General features: G+C 40.3%; 1 non-coding gene across 1 annotated transcript; it reads left to right on the plus strand.

The window, feature by feature from the left end:
• The first annotated feature begins 13,486 nt into the window (after window positions 1-13,486).
• On the plus strand, window positions 13,487-13,570 carry TRNAL-CAG (transfer RNA leucine (anticodon CAG)). The gene has a single exon. It is a non-coding gene; the product is annotated as a tRNA-Leu (tRNA).
• Window positions 13,571-13,781: the final 211 nt, after the last annotated feature.

The following is a 13,781-nucleotide window of genomic DNA, read 5'->3' on the forward strand; positions in this document are numbered from 1 at the left end:
AACTGATACGGGATCTTTTCCTTTAAACATTAACTCTGAATGAAGCTCAATATTTTATGGATCTCATTATTTGTATTGAGTGCTATTTGCATAGGTAGTGTGCGCGTATACAATAGAGCAAGTGTAGAATTATCATATAATCATGTTGCCATTGATACTTTCACTACCCGTACTTATATACATGATACTGTATAGGCTTTTGGGCTTATGCCGTGTCAAGAAAATAAAGTGAAATTCTTTACGTTTCGCAGAGAACTGTGCTCTGCGTTATCAGACAAATTCTCGACTGTCCACGAGAAAGGCTTCTTAAACAATGACTCTTTAAATTTAGGCGTTACAATAGAAGTGGAAATGGTAGGTTCATTCGCCTCCAGATGGCTTCCAGGACGTGGTACGGCGCTAGCCTTCGAAGCGGAAGATGACCGCACCATCAGAATCAGTCTAAGAGGATCACATAACATGTGCACGTAATATATGACACTGACAGGTGTATGATATTGACACAAGCCTCGAATGAAGCATCTGGCGATGAGGAACGTACGAATTTGTTAAACACTGAGACTAAATAACTTTAGTGAAAGGACAGGGAAGGGAACTACCTACGTAAATTCTTAATGCCTGGCAATCAGGTATTAATTCATTATCTATAAATTAGCCTGGAATATTTATATTTGTTGGATGGGAACGGTTCAATGTGATGACACTGAAGGACAATTCGTGATCGTACAGATTAATGAATTCGGTTACTGAGGGTAAAAGAAGCAAAGAGAAACGATAGTTTTACTTAATGTTTGATGATTCCAAGGATGGAGTTTAAATAGAAGAAACACGGTGTTAATTGCAAATAGAGGATTACGGAGACGCATAGTTATTTTATAGAGACTCAATCACTAAATCATAACTGGTTAGTACTTTATAGTGAAATGTACATATTTTGTCCATGTATACGGAAATCAATCTCGTAATCGCAGAAAAATATCAACCGGATTTCAAAGTTAGAGATTGGGATGATGACTGAAATTGATATAACTCTTCGTGCTTCTTCCATTAGTATTATTATTGGAAATGATGATGATTATGATGATGATGATGATGAGGGTAGTGATTATGACTATACTTACAGATATAATTTAATTAGATCCTCAGCGTCTTAATTTTCCAAGTAAATATATAACAGAATGACTGATCATTTGTTACAAGTTGGTTTCAAGAGATTGTTCCTCACTGATCAGAGACATGTTTGTGTGGTTCAATGACAAAGAATAACATATAGGTCTTACATTTCTTTAATGTAACTTAACATTATCAATTAGTTTTAGTGTTTATGACGTGTAAAAATAACAGACTGACCGGCTTAGCTTTGTGGGCTTAAACACTGAATATGTTGGTTGTCCAGGATCTATACATTTGTGAAACTTCTACCTCTGAAAATTAAAGTGTATTTTTCTACCCCAGGCTCCCCGAAATCCAGGAATATTCCTTACTATTGTCTTCTTCATAAGCTACCCCCACTTTTTGTATCAATCCTGCATCTAAAATTAAGATACACAGATTGACACAGCTCCCTCACCAACCTCAAAAAGAACGCAGACATTTGTGGAACTACTACCTCTGAAAATTATTGTGTATTTTTCTACCCCAGCCTCTCCGAAATCCAGGATAGTTTCTTACTATTGTCTTCTTCATAAGCTACCCCCACTTTTTGTCTCAATCCTGCATTTAAATTCAGATTTCAAAGTTAGAGGTTGGGATGACGACTGAAATTGATGTAACTCTTCGTGATTCTTCCATTAGTATTATTATTGGAAACTATGATGATGATTATGATGATGACGAGGGTAATGATGTTGACAATACGTACAAACATAACTTTATTATATCCTCAGCTTCTTAGTTTTCCAATTAAGGATATAACAGAATGACTGATCATTTGTTACAAGTTGGTTTCAAGAGATTGTTCCTCACTGATCAGATATATGTTTGTATGGTTCAGTGACAAGGAATAACATATAGGTCTTACATTTCTTTAATGTAACTTAACATTATCAATTAGCTTTAGTCTATATGACGTGTTAAAATAACAGACTGACCGGTTTAGCTTTGTGGGCTTAAACACTGAATATGTTGGTTGCCCGGAATCTATACATTTGTGGAACTTCTACCTCTGAAAATGATTGTGTATTTTTCTAACCCAGCCTCTCCGAAATCGACAAAAATTCCTTACTATTGTCTTCTTCATAAGCTACCCCCACTTTTTGTCTCAATCCTGCATCTAAAATTCAGATACACAGATTGACACAGCTCCCCCACCACCCTCAAAAAGACCACAGACCATGGGAGATGAGCGTGTTAATTTGTGTATCAATATGGAGTGTGTCCACAACATTTGGCAGAAAAATGAGTTCAGATTCTACGTTCCCTCTCCCCTGAAATACTTAAACGTACGTTCTCCATTTCACTTACAAGATGAACGCTGTGACATAACCGAATAGTACGGCCTATTCCTTCAAAATTATAGGTGCCGGGCTGAGTGGCTCAGACGGTTAAGGCGCTGACCTTCTAACCCCAACTTGGCAGGTTCGATCCTGGCTCAGTCCGGTGGTATTTGAAGGTGCTCAAATACGACAGCCCCGTGTCGGTAGATTTACTGGCACGTGAAAGAATTCCTGCGGGACTAAATTCCGGCACCTCGGCGTCTCCGAAGACCTTAAAAGTAGTTAGTGGGACGTAAAGCAAATAGCATTATTATTATTAAAATTATAGGTCTAATTAATTTAAATTACAAGCAATTTCATAGGCACTTTCTTCTTCTTGCGACGCTTTCTTCTCACAGACTTCCGGTGTCCATCTTTGGTTAATTATTCCTGTTGCACGGTTCTCATATCTGGGTTGCCATATCGTGGATGTCGAATCATTGTTGGTAGGTCCACTTTCGTCTACGTTTAACTTGAACCTTATCATTAGACATCGGATATATATTCAAATGAATATTTTGTTGCCGATATGTAGACCTTAAAAGCTGACAAGGAAGTGGGTTTGAAGGTGATATTGGACCAATTATTAAGTTTAATAGTGCATATATACGCACATATAAGATTAGTGCATACAATTCAAATTTCGTATGTTTTACAAGCAGTCTTCACGAAAATGTAAAGAAATTAATGCCTTGAACTCTTGAGTAATGACTGACTTTGTTCTGAATGAACATTACAGCTTGGTACGATTTCAAGTAAAAATCAAGACAAGAACACAGCATGCGCTCCCGAATTCAAGTACTAGCTTGCCATGTCCCTGGATGTAGAGAGATCATTCTCCGCATTGAAGGTACTTTTAACAGCCCAACGCCACAGATTTATACTATAACGGAAAACTTGGAGAAGTTTGTTGTACTTTACTGCAACGCAAATTATGGACAGGAACAGTAGGTTGTGCAGTATAAATTGAAAGAGGAATGTGTATTTCTTCTTACAGCCTTATTAATTATGATATATCATATGTATTAACACACTATTTCTATCTAGGAGACAGGCCTTTCCTATCCCATCGTCGCCATAAGACCTATCTGTGTCGGTGCGACGTAAAAGCCCCTAGCAAAAAAAAATTATCTAGGAGACATGTGCATATGTCTTAACAGTGAACACTGATAGCTTGATACATCTCACAAATTATGCACAGAGTGTTTGTTCTAGTGAAAGAGCTGCAGTTGTAAGTAAAGTGTAATTATTTGTTTTTTATTCAATTCCTTATTCATGACCATAATTGTATGTATTCGTGTTGGTAAATCGCGTGAGTCTAGTATAGGAATCTTACATTCTCATTTTATAAATGTGTTTAATAGCATGACAATAAGGGTACTTTTAAGTGCATATTTTACCACTTTTTGCAGCATAGTTACATGTTTACATTGGTGAATTATACACCGTATACATACAATGTCTACTTATCGTCTATGACCAGACTTACCCGGCATTATTTCGATGACTTACTTCTAAACCCTCGTATGTCCCACTGCTCTTCCTATCCATTATATTCCTTAAGGTTAGTCACGCCTCCCAGCCACATGTGGATATGCAGCCCATCAGAACAATGTTCATTGTGTTCATTTTCCTATGGGTTTGTGTAAAGGAAAATGAACCTTAAATACATTATTCTGTAGGAGTGCGCAAATTCACTTGCAAACAACATATTTACAATACGGTATGGTAAGGTCTAGTTTCCTTTACACACCACCACACGAAAATGAACACTACGAAAATTATCTTAGAAGTGAAGCTTCCACGGTGTGAAGAATTATTTAATTTATTTTCCGGGTTGAACCGTGTTGTACTTGTACGCATATCACGTACAGTTTGCCGACGTTTCGAATACATTGCAGTATTCATTGTCAAGGCGACTGAAATATCCCTACTCGATCCGAGGTAATCAGTCTCCCAGGCAGAGTTACACTACTAGAGAGGCCTTGATCTTGGCCTTTTATATCCTAGCCTATCTGGCTGGCGTAAGCCCTGGCTGTCTCGCGAGGCTTCTGGAAAGTTTATGTCACAGCCAGGTAGTGGGGGCTTGCCCGCGCTATTATGTAATGGGGTTGCGGCCCGTGTGTTTATGTTGTGGTCTGTATGTCTTAAGCTATGAATGGTGGGCATCCAAGAATTACTGATTTTGTATCCTTCTTCTAAATTTATGTTATTCGGATGTTTCTTGATTTCGATAGCCTCGCGGATTTTTCTTTCCAGATTCCAAGGGATAGCTGCTAGGATCTTGGTCTTGTCAAATGATATTCCGTGCCTAGTTTCGTAGGAGTGCTTGGCTACTGCTGAAATATCTGTGTTTTGGTTCTTGGTGTGACGGATATGTTCTTTTAGGCGGGTGGAGATCAGACGTTTTGTCTCACCTACATAACAAGCTCCGCAGCTACATTCAATGTGATACACTCCAGGGGCCTGTAATTCTATTGTGTCTTTTACTGGTGGTAGATAACGGGCTAGCTTACGGTGAGGTTTATAGATAGTTTTTATGTTGTATTTGTCCAGTATCTTGCCGATCCTCTCTGTAGTGTTTTTAATGTATGGCAGTATCGCTGTTTTCTGGCGGGTCAGTTCTTCTTTCCCGTTGTTTTCTCCTGCGGCGGTCTTTTCTTTCTTCTCTTCTGATTTTTTAAGGACTCGTCGGATGTTATTGAGCGAGTAGCCATTTTTCCTAAGGGTTTCCGTGAGGTGTTCTTTTTCTTCCTCGAGGTGCTCTGCGTCAGATATCGCTATGGCCCTGTTTATTAGTGATGTTAGGACAGCCTGCTTTTGTGATGGGTGATGATGAGACGAGGCGTGTAGGTACCTGTCTGTGTGAGTGGGTTTCCTGTATACTGCGCGACTCAGCGTCCCATTGGGGTTACGTATTACTAGCACATCCAGGAACGGTAGTTTTCCGTCTACTTCTATTTCCATGGTGAACTGAATATTTACGTGTATGGAGTTGAGATGGTCGAGAAATAGCTGTAGGTTATTGCTCCCGTGAGGCCAGATTACAAAAGTGTCGTCTACAAAACGGAGAAAACATTTCGGTTTCAGGGCAGATGTAGCTAAGGCTTTCTGTTCGAAGTGTTCCATATACATGTTTGCTATTATTGGAGAGAGTGGCGACCCCATCGCGGCCCCTTCAGTCTGTTCGTAGAACTCCCCGTTGAAATAGAAGTAAGTGGCGCTAAGGCATTCTTTAGCTAGTGTTGACAGGTCTTCTGGAAGTTTCTGATCTAATAGCGGAAATACTTCTGTTAGCGGCACCTTGGTGAAAAGTGACGTGACGTCAAAGCTTACTAATAGGTCCGTACTTTCAATTGATTGGTCCTTAAGGAGCTGGATGAAATGTCGGGAGTCCTTCACGTAGGTTTCAGTGTTTCCTGTATGTGGCTGAAGTAGTCCAGCTAGGTAGCGGGCGATCTCGTGCGTGGGAGAGCCTATAGCGCTCACGATAGGTCGCAGAGGTATGCCTTCTTTGTGGATTTTAGGCAGGCCATACAATTTTGGAGGTATCGGGTCCGAGGATATCAGTTTCTTCTGTATTTCGGCTGGGATACTGGAATTTTTTACTAGTGTGTGGAGTTTGTTCTTAATGCGGTTGGTAGGGTACCCTCCACACACTAGTAAAAAATTCCAGTATCCCAGCCGAAATACAGAAGAAACTGATATCCTCGGACCCGATACCTCCAAAATTGTATGGCCTGCCTAAAATCCACAAAGAAGGCATACCTCTGCGACCTATCGTGAGCGCTATAGGCTCTCCCACGCACGAGATCGCCCGCTACCTAGCTGGACTACTTCAGCCACATACAGGAAACACTGAAACCTACGTGAAGGACTCCCGACATTTCATCCAGCTCCTTAAGGACCAATCAATTGAAAGTACGGACCTATTAGTAAGCTTTGACGTCACGTCACTTTTCACCAAGGTGCCGCTAACAGAAGTATTTCCGCTATTAGATCAGAAACTTCCAGAAGACCTGTCAACACTAGCTAAAGAATGCCTTAGCGCCACTTACTTCTATTTCAACGGGGAGTTCTACGAACAGACTGAAGGGGCCGCGATGGGGTCGCCACTCTCTCCAATAATAGCAAACATGTATATGGAACACTTCGAACAGAAAGCCTTAGCTACATCTGCCCTGAAACCGAAATGTTTTCTCCGTTTTGTAGACGACACTTTTGTAATCTGGCCTCACGGGAGCAATAACCTACAGCTATTTCTCGACCATCTCAACTCCATACACGTAAATATTCAGTTCACCATGGAAATAGAAGTAGACGGAAAACTACCGTTCCTGGATGTGCTAGTAATACGTAACCCCAATGGGACGCTGAGTCGCGCAGTATACAGGAAACCCACTCACACAGACAGGTACCTACACGCCTCGTCTCATCATCACCCATCACAAAAGCAGGCTGTCCTAACATCACTAATAAACAGGGCCATAGCGATATCTGACGCAGAGCACCTCGAGGAAGAAAAAGAACACCTCACGGAAACCCTTAGGAAAAATGGCTACTCGCTCAATAACATCCGACGAGTCCTTAAAAAATCAGAAGAGAAGAAAGAAAAGACCGCCGCAGGAGAAAACAACGGGAAAGAAGAACTGACCCGCCAGAAAACAGCGATACTGCCATACATTAAAAACACTACAGAGAGGATCGGCAAGATACTGGACAAATACAACATAAAAACTATCTATAAACCTCACCGTAAGCTAGCCCGTTATCTACCACCAGTAAAAGACACAATAGAATTACAGGCCCCTGGAGTGTATCACATTGAATGTAGCTGCGGAGCTTGTTATGTAGGTGAGACAAAACGTCTGATCTCCACCCGCCTAAAAGAACATATCCGTCACACCAAGAACCAAAACACAGATATTTCAGCAGTAGCCAAGCACTCCTACGAAACTAGGCACGGAATATCATTTGACAAGACCAAGATCCTAGCAGCTATCCCTTGGAATCTGGAAAGAAAAATCCGCGAGGCTATCGAAATCAAGAAACATCCGAATAACATAAATTTAGAAGAAGGATACAAAATCAGTAATTCTTGGATGCCCACCATTCATAGCTTAAGACATACAGACCACAACATAAACACACGGGCCGCAACCCCATTACATAATAGCGCGGGCAAGCCCCCACTACCTGGCTGTGACATAAACTTTCCAGAAGCCTCGCGAGACAGCCAGGGCTTACGCCAGCCAGATAGGCTAGGATATAAAAGGCCAAGATCAAGGCCTCTCTAGTAGTGTAACTCTGCCTGGGAGACTGATTACCTCGGATCGAGTAGGGGTATTTCAGTCGCCTTGACAATGAATACTGCAATGTATTCGAAACGTCGGCAAACTGTACGTGATATGCGTACAAGTACAACACGGTTCAACCCGGAAAATAAATTAAATAACTACGAAAATTATTCGGATGGAATGCATATCAATATGTGGTTGGTAGGCGTGACCAGTCTTAAGGAATATAATGGGTAGGAAGAGCATTGGGACATACGAGGTCTTACAAGTAAGCCGCCGATTTGTTGTTTCTGAAGATGTAACTGAAATAGGCTGCTTTTCCTGCGGGTTGTTTTTTCAGGATTAGAAATTCGTGGTACCTCTCGACACGACGGAGTGTATACTTGTTGGTGACCTGATCTGCCCATGAGTTCTTTAGCATTCTGCAATACATCCACATTTCGAAAGCCTGTAGTCGGCTTCTTGGCGAAGACATTTGTGTTCAGTATTCCACGACACTGTTTTTTACACTGGTAACACGTACCATTTCACAACACACCTGGGATTTTAGAATCGAAAGCCATGGTTACATACCAGATACTTCAGAGCTGTAGATATCACACTTTGCACATGGCCCTGAGGTTCACTCAGCCTACACCAAAACGAGTACCAGGTTAATTCCTGGGGGCAAAGGCGGCCGGGCGTAGAGTTAACCACTCTACCCCATCAAGTGCCGAGGTTACGGATAGTGGAAGCCTTTACCTTCCACCCCTCCAAGGGCCTTCATGGCCTGTACGGAGATGGCTTTGCTTTGCTTTTAGATATCACACTTACACATGTCAGCAATCAGAATCCAATCATGTAGTGTGTATAGTCCCTCAAAGGGAGAATGAGCGCAATGTATTGTATGTTCCTCACATTTAATATTTTATCAGACTTAATTTTTAATGATTACCAAAATATAAATGACCTCTCATGTAGACACAAACCTTATGGATACCAACTACAAACATAGTATCTTCAGTTTCAATTATTTCTGAGAAAAGTTTACCTGCTGGTAACTTAGACAATACCATGCGTTCATTCTTTCTTTGGAGTGGATGTACATTGTCACCAACATGCAAATGTCAATATTTTTCAACAGAAAAAAGGATTTCATTCTGAAACAATAAAATCAACCATTTCCACCTTTAGAGTTCTTTGAACTGATATGCTACGTGTTTTCGTGTGGGTAAATCGCGTGAGCCTAGTATAGGAATCTTACATTCTCATTTCATAATTGTGTTTAAAAGCATGGCAATGTGGGTACTTTTAAGTGCATATTTTGCCACTTTTTGCAGCATAGTTACATGCTTATATTGGTGATTTATACAGCGTACACATACAATGTCTACTTACCGTCTATGACCAGTCTTATGCGGCCTGTAATTTATGTGGTGGCATTATTATGTTAAATAATTTTAAAACATCTGAAGCTTTGATTTTGTTGAGCACTGCGTATGAAAATGATAGAATGAAGCCCGCAGGTTTCCGAAGTCGTACGAGTAGCCTGGTTGTAAATACAGTACACGGAGAATATAAAAGCTCGACAATATGCAGGTATGAAAGGCAGTATTTCACAATTTAATTCGAAATGTTTTTTTCTTTTAGGGGGAAAAAAAGGAAATCTGAGTTGCTGTTTTCAACGTTGTGAATGACGGCTTGTTCCTCTTACTCTCAACACGAATGTTCTCTCTACTGGCACGACTTTAATAAACCTTGGAGAGGATCGGGAGGAATGTGTGTATGTGCCACCGCCTTCCAGGCTTTGTGTGTAATCAAAGCTTTGTACAGGTTTAAATTGCGGACGCCGATTTCGAAACTGAGTTAACGACAACACAATTTCGTGTCACTGAGGCACACTATGTATTGTAATTCATGATTGTCTTTGTAGAGATGTAGCGTTACGGATCAAGTTAGTGAACTTGCACGTAGCATCTGGAAACATTAGTGTTCGCTGTAGGAAGTTATATAGCTGAATGTTACAACATGAAACCTTGACACAGGCCGAATTAGTTTTTCCGGTGAAGTCACGGAGTGCCCTGCCAGAGATTTTTATACCAACAATTTTAGGAAGCAAGAAAGCTGGTAGTTTTACGTGACTTAAGCTATAATGATCGCTGATACACAACCTTTATTTCTAAGCGGATTACAAACCACAGGGACGTGAAAAAGTCAGTGAAAATTGAAAATTTCAAAATCCCATAGTCTATATATTGCTGAGATACGAACCACATCCACCTGCAGGAGAAACAAAAGCACATTCCAAATATCATAAGAAATAGAACAATAATTAAAGAGAAAACAAAGAAAGAAAGAAAGAAAGAAAACGAAATAGAAAAATAAAAAAAAATCACAGGTACAGTTGACCTCAAATCGTTGATGAACTCGTTGCTTAAGCTGAGTCGCAGAACAAGATCAGGATCTCTTTAACAAACAACAGAGAAATTCTGGATGGCATTATTACTCGGCTATTACGTCCCGAACATGTCAAGAATTAAGCCCTGGGGTTCTATCCGCCTTTCGTATGTCGGCTACCTCCGCCGGAATCAAACCCCTGAACCGATGAATAAGGATCGGTCCCTCTTACTCTGATTCGTCTGGAAGATAATAATAATAATAATAATAATAATAATAATAATAATAATAATAATAATAATAATTTCGAAAGTGCAACAGAACAGATCAATGTGTTGAAGGAAGTAGCAGAACAAACAGGTTTACAAATTTCCTTTCAAAAGACAGAAGTAATGTCAAATATCAAAGATGATACGGCACAACTAAACACCAAATATGGAACGATAAACCGTGTTAGTAAAATTAAATACCTTGGGGAATGGATTCAGCAAAATGGACTTGACAAAGAGGCCATAGCAGCAAGAATCAAGAAAATGGAATTCACTTTCCAAACCACCCGCAACATTTACAACAAAAAGTGCTTTTCCCTGAACACAAAAATTCGTCACTACAACACTGTCATCAAACCAGTATCACTGTATGCATCTGAATGCCTTATCATGTCCGAGAAATGTTTGCTTGCGGATTTAGAGAGGAAAGAAAGAAAGATCCTACACACCATACTTGGTCCAAACTACAAAAATGGCATCTACATTAGAAAATCCAGGCAAGAAGTATACTCTAAGATAGAGAAGATCACGGACACAATGCGTAAAGGCAGAGTTCGCTTCTACGGTCATATACGACGGATGATTGACTCTCGATGGACGAAACGTATCTTCAGTATATTTGACGCAAAACCAAAAACGGCAATGCCATGGTACGTTAATGTCAAGAAAGATCTTAAAGAACTGGGCCTACAAGCAGAAGATGCACAAGACCGAAATCTTTTCAGAGCAGCCATCAAGACTTTTGGGACTTTCCGGGACGAAAAACGGGCAACTGGTGCTAAATGGACAGAAGAACGTCGTGCTAAACACAGTGAGCTAATGAAGACGATGTGGATCAAGCGAAAGATGAACAAATGCCAGAATGTAAAGTGAGGCTTATCGTGGTCCCTAGTTGGCCGATTAGCGAAGTTGAATGAATGAATGATGATAATAATAATAATAATAATAATAATAATAATAATAATAATAATAATAGTAATAATTTAAGAATTGAACAAAATCTAATTCAAACTTTGAAGAACAGCGTCTATGCGATGCTTCATTTTAAATAGCAGACGAGTCTAAAGTCACTCAGTGGCTCAGGCAGGACCATCATTTAGACATCGTAAAAAATATTACACTTAAGCCCTAGAAAATGTATCGGCAGCCCATCCATTCGATGGACGGCGAGATTAGAATCCCATTGTTGTTTGTTCTTGATCGATTTCCGCTTATTTCCTATCTATTGAGCAAACAAATGCTATGATAATGCCATTGTTAATTTTACATTGGAGGCTGATAAATACTTAAGAAGTAAATAGTACGGAAATTAAAATAAATAAATAAATAAATAAATAAATAAATAAATAAATAAATAAATAAATAAATAAATAAATAAATAAATAAATAAATAAATACATAAGGGTAATTGAGGAAACAAAGAAAATAAAGAAAGGAAGAAATTAACAAATAGAGAAATATCGGAGATACTGTAAACCTTTTTATCTTAGATGAAGTCATTGCTTAATTTGAGGGGCAGAGTCAATCTATTATTATTATTATTATTATTATTATTATTATTATTATTATTATTATTATTATTTTTATTATTATTATTATTATCTCCTGCTACAGTATTCTTCATTTTATTAGTAAATCACTGCATTTCTATTTTACGTATTTCCTCTTTGACTCGACGTAGCTATTCCTCTCATTGTACTGATGTCCAATGAGGATGAATAGTCGCTCAATGAATGGACGTACGGCAGTGTACGTTCCTTATGTATGATGATTGATAAAATAAACGCCACTTCCCATGTAGATACAAAACCTGTCGATATTCACAGGAAACATATTCACAGGTTCAGTTGGTTCTGTGAAAAGTTAACCTGCGAGGATACAGTACCGAGCACTCATTCATTTTTTATCGACTGTTCATTCAAGTACGGTGCCTAAAATACACCTGCAATACTCAATACTCCACCATCTGTTTGGCATCACTCTCACACTTGAAATACTTATCTTGTTACTGTGACATAAAATACTTAACTTACATAATTTATCTGCCTGCTGTCATTTCTTGATGGATACAGTACTTTTGCATCCATCTCTTGGCACAGGCCAGAGCAAAGTGTAGCTTCCACTGAAGTCCCAGTCTCACCCATGGCTGTGACAGTATGGAAGCTGCTGTGGTATGGGTGGTGCTGATTAATGACATTCAGAGCACAACCAGTGTGTCTGAGTGTCATGAAAGGTGTTGTTCATAGGGTTAGTTGTGCTACAATAGCACTGTCTGGCCCAGTGAGGAAAGCAATGGCAAACTACCTCACTCCTCATCTTGCCTAGTACGCCTCATTTTGGTACTGCCATTGGTTCTTGTGGTTTCCCTATAACTGCATAGCCTGTGGTGATGCTATTTGAGGATCCAACCAGCCTCTGGGCTGATGACCTAACAGACAGACAGACATAATTTATGGGGTTCAGTTAGCGACATTAATGAACGTCCGTTTTACGCCTCAATAACAACGTTTACTATTTTCAGAGACGCCGTGGAACCCGATTTTTTTCCCCGTAGGATTCTTTTACGAGTAGGTGAATCTACCTACACGAAGCTGGCGTACTCGAGCTCCTTCAAAAACTACTGAATTCAGCCGGGGTCGAACCCGCCAGCTTGGCCTCAGAAGCTTCTACCGTCTGAGCTACTCTGCTCTGTTTTCTTAATTAATTATTTGCTATCTTACAGAAGCGTGTGTGTTTGATTTTGAACATCATTTGAACTGTCCTGTTTTGTTATTAATCAGGATTAAATATGCTAAAAGTTGTGAGATTTGTTGCTGTTGTGCATTGTTCCTCCGTGTGTTACTGGTGTAAAGCCTGCAATCTCCGTACAGGACCTCAGAACGCTTCCACTGTGTTCACAATTCCTAAACTAAGTGTAATGAAGTGGTTAGCATGTGCCTGGTCACCATTACAATCGAATGTAACCGTGTGTCACATACAGCCCATTAAGCCAGGCCTGAGAAGACGACTGCAGACCAGTCAGATGGCCTGCAAATACTGGACAAGAAATTAGTGTGACAAGATCATCAATGTCGGGGTGGCCGAACGGTCTAAGGCGCCGCGCTCAGGCCGCAGTCCACTTCTGTGGGCGTGGGTTCGAATCCCACTTCAGACTGCGTTTTTAGCCAACGGCCGTAGGTAGCAGTGTTGAAACACCGGATCTCGTGAGATCTCCGAAGTTAAGCAACATTGGGCGTGGTCAGGAGATGGATGGGTTGCCACGCGCTGTTGGTGGGGTGTAAGGGAATGGAGGAGCGGAAAGGAACTGGCCACCCTACCGCACGTAAACTCCGGCTCAGGAACTCCTCTGCGGAGGTTCGGACCTG

Source organism: Anabrus simplex, chromosome 2 (genome assembly GCF_040414725.1).
Source record: "Anabrus simplex isolate iqAnaSimp1 chromosome 2, ASM4041472v1, whole genome shotgun sequence".
NCBI classification, from domain to species: Eukaryota; Metazoa; Arthropoda; class Insecta; order Orthoptera; family Tettigoniidae; genus Anabrus; species Anabrus simplex.